Source organism: Micropterus salmoides, unplaced genomic scaffold (assembly GCF_014851395.1).
Source record: "Micropterus salmoides isolate LMB-PRFRI ecotype aquatic unplaced genomic scaffold, ASM1485139v1 Ms_hic_scaffold_2, whole genome shotgun sequence".
NCBI classification, from domain to species: Eukaryota; Metazoa; Chordata; class Actinopteri; order Centrarchiformes; family Centrarchidae; genus Micropterus; species Micropterus salmoides.
The window spans coordinates 54,549,640-54,553,708 of NW_024041150.1; the positions used below are offsets into that span (position 1 = coordinate 54,549,640).

Here is a 4,069-nt window from a genome sequence, read left to right on the forward strand (position 1 = left end):
TATTCAGGTAAAACAAATATTGTGTAGTGCTTCGCACTTCAGAAGTTGTAAGAGGTTTACCGTCATCACAGTATATACATACTATTCCAAATTAAATGAAGCAGAATATATTTGGATTTATGAAGTTATGTGTTATATATGTGCATAAAATGTAATGCATACAAAAGTTGAAAGGACAATCTGATGATTCTCCATTATGCCTGGCATTAAAGTAGCTTTGAGTACGATGCATTAATAGATTTCTTTGTATTTTACAGCCTCCACCAGAAACGTTCTCCTGCTACAATATCTGATTTGAACGGTTAATGTAAGGTAAATCTAAAACCCTATGCACCTCTCATTCTTAGTTTTAAACTGACTTTTATGCTGATATGAAAATCTAGTTCAGATGAGGTTTGATTTATTTCTGTCTGTATTTTCCAGATTCAAAATTTTCCGCTTGTTTTGATTCAGAGAGGCAATATTTTGAATATCTTGGAAGCCATTTGAGGAGATTTGAAGTTGTTGCATGTGTATTCAAAAACTGCACCTTCAGCTCAAACATATATTCAACCTTCGCCTCCTGCAGACATAGGAAACTGAACATTGAAATTAGTCACATTTAATTGTTTACATGAGAACAAAAAAGGTTTTTGTGTTTGAGTCTGTGAGAGTCAGGGAGAGAAATGGAGAGAGGGTAAAAAATAGAGGTAGAGAGAGACGCACCTGAGCTGAACTGAGGAAAATAAATTCACAAAATTGACATTTCACTTTGGGTCCCAACCGATAGTTTAGGAAAGGTTGAGTTAAAGTTTCAATGCATACAGTTACTTCCACTCTCCTCGTCCATCCTCCCTTCTCTCTTTCCTCTGTCCTCTCTTCTCTGTATTATTCAGTGTTTCCAATACTGAGAGACAGGAAATAAAGTTCAGGAATCACTAGAGTTGTGCATAAGGTCCATAAGGCCAGATTTACTACAGGTTGTTTGTGCGTGTACAAGCGAGTGCAAACCTCAGCTGTTATCGGTACCAAAGTCCTTTTAGGCAAGTCATGCCACTCGGCAGCCATCTTGGCAACGCTTCTGGGCAGCAATTTCATACTAACAAAACCAGGCTCCTATCTGAATGAATGGGGAGAGAGCCAGAACTGAGCTTTCACTGGTCACTGGGACATAAAAACTACATGAATAGAATCAGCAGTAAAATCTGATAAAAATCCCTGAAAAAGTTTGACGACTTTGCCCCAAAATAATGTTTAAAAAGAGTTTTTCCCCACCGGTTATGCTTCTACTATGCATGTGTCAGTGGAACCACACGATTGGCTGAAATATGATTCCCGTTTTGGCTGTTTAAAGCAGATGATTGGCTTTTTAGCGGGAGGGGCGGGATAACCGCCATCTTTGCCGTTACGGGCTTTTCCCATAGAGTTGTATTGGGGATGTGATTGAACGCTTCCTCTTTCCTCCTCAGTTGGCAGTCTTCTCCTTTTTGTATGATTCAAAGACAAAATTTCTAAACTTCCTAAACTTAGTGAAATTATTTCAAATGTTTAGGATGGAAAGTTAGTAGTGTTACTAGTAGTGTGTGGCGTTGGAAGGAGCACGCATGGGACGAGCAGCAGAGCAAACTAAGCTGAACACACGTTTGTAATGTTTTTTACAAACGTCTTGGCATGTGTGAGCTACAGGACACTCAGACAAGCAGCATGGAGACATTTTATTGATTATTGATGTATTTTTGGACGTTTGAAGCTAAGATACCGCTCACTGCAGTTGAGTGGAAAAAAAACGTGTCTCAAACTCGCAGAAGAACACGGATGTTAACAAAACTTCACCAATCCTTCTATTGACAAAAGGGTGAGTAATTGATAACAAAATGAGTCTTAGGGTGAACTATACCTTGTTGTATTGTCATGCAAACTTGCTGGAAAATGTTTTATTGAGAAAATTATTTCTTCACTTAAGAAAAATAAATGGGTTGTTAAATGAAACAGTTGCTTCATTTTTTTGTTCATTGTTTCAATAAAGAAAAACATCAAGAACAAATTTAACAAATATTATGTAAAATGTTGTGTAAATGTTACTTAAATATAGTCTAAAAATAAAGTTAGAGAAGGAATTTAAAATTTGTGATTGACTCGAGAAAGTTCCACTTTTTGACTTAAATTATGAAAATAAAAATACCTTGTGCAAGATATTCAAATTTCTGAAATGCACCTGTAGATGCACAATCCACTTTCTTTAATTTAGAGAAGTCAGTTTTGAAAAAACAAATGGTGTGTCTCCGCCTCCCTGATGGAAAGTGACCACAGACCCAACAGAGATGAGGAAGCATAATGGATTACTAACTAGATCATCTTTGTATGAACTTGTAAATGTACTTAGTTACACTCCACTACTGGAAGTATTTAAATTCATGTGCAAAAATATCAGTCTGTTCAGTAGATGTTGAGATTTCTTTGAATTAAAAACAAAAGAAACAGAAACACAGACTGACCTCATGATGGCGCTCTGGAGTCAACAGCCAGCAGAGAGCTCTCTCTGTCTCTCACAGTATAGCTTTGTCCCTAACTCTTAACCATCACAACTAAATGACCCAAACCTTCATTGAAATTAAACTTTATTTAATCTTCACCCTAAAACACTCTTTTAAAGGTCTGTCCCAAAGTGAGGAACAGACAAAATGTCCTCACTCCCAAGGTCTCAAACTCTAATTGGTCCTGAAAATTATAGTTATAGACAGGGCTGGACAAAAAATCGGCCGGGCATTTTGACTAGAGACCGGCCCACCAAGTATTATTGGCAAAGCCATAAAGCCTTTGAATGAAAACAAACGCTGTTCTGACAGCGATGTACACTGTCTTGTTGGTATATATGTATCAATCTAATAAACTTAAACCTACATCATCCTCCCTGTTCTGGTATTCTAAACAGTAATTAGCGGAAAACAAAAGACTGCTTGGTCAAGTTAACCTCCTCCTGAACTATCTACAACACATGGTGGAAACCTGAAATTAAGACAGAGAAGACTAGAGGTGAGACATGATCATTAATGAATATTAAAATTAATAAATGACAGATTTAGTGGTATTTTCATAAACTATTTATTTACCACATCAACAAACAGCATGGCGGCACAAAATATTTTTTTTAACATGGCAGCCTTTAAAAAGTGAAAGGAGACAAAGAAAGAAAGGTGAAAAAGAATAACACTTAATTGACTTTTTGATGGCATTTTACACAGTACTGGTACAGTATTTAGAAAATGTTGGAAAATACTGACATCATATACAGTACTTACTTCTTAAGAAATTATGATGGGACCCTGAAAAACAGGACACAAGTAAAAAGGACAGAGAAGGGTGAGAAAGAATGGTGTAACCCTTATCACGAGGTAGTAATAATGTACATAGGTGTAATAGTCTAAAGTAGTCTTATCATCAATGTGGACCAGAATCAGAAGTCACTAAATTGTTAAGAGCCTGAGAATTGAATGTCAATAAAAAGAATACCACACCCGAATGACAGTTTGCATTAAGTGTATTAAATACACAGGGATGGTACATACATAAGAAAGCAGGTATGAAAAATAACAAACTAAAATAATAAAGTGCGCACAAAAAAAACTTTCCTTTTAACTTTGTTGAGCTCAGTTCCACTTGCCTTTATTGACAAGAGTTCATTTCTCACCGTTGGGGCCCTTTTAAGTTTGTGTTAGTGTTTGTCCTACCACCATGAAGATGAGGAAGATCCTGGCAATCCGTCTAAAGTCAGAGTCACAAACACGGTTGGCTCGCCACCCAGCCACCTAGACTGGGAATCCACAAAGCTCTGGAAAAACGTCTGGAACGTGTAGATTGGCATCACTCCGTGGAATGGATGTCAGCTGCACAAGGCTTCCAACTCTTTACCAAAACCTGACCTATAAACAAGGCCAAATCATTTCTCTCAATTACCATTCAGCGAATACATGGACTGCTACAGGCTACTATAAAATAAAATGAATATAATGCAATATCAAAATCGCTCTCTCATTGTACAACAGCTTCTTGTTTCTTCTTATATATAAAAAGTATGACTTTCTCAATTATC

At 36.9% G+C, this 4,069-nt stretch overlaps 1 long non-coding RNA gene across 1 annotated transcript; it reads right to left on the minus strand.

Moving 5' to 3' along the window:
• Positions 1–3,057: 3,057 nt before the first annotated feature.
• Positions 3,058–4,061, minus strand: LOC119912826. The gene is made up of 2 exons (XR_005446277.1): positions 3,279–4,061; positions 3,058–3,140 (listed from the first exon to the last, which is right to left on the minus strand). It is a non-coding gene; the product is annotated as an uncharacterized LOC119912826 (long non-coding RNA).
• Positions 4,062–4,069: the final 8 nt, after the last annotated feature.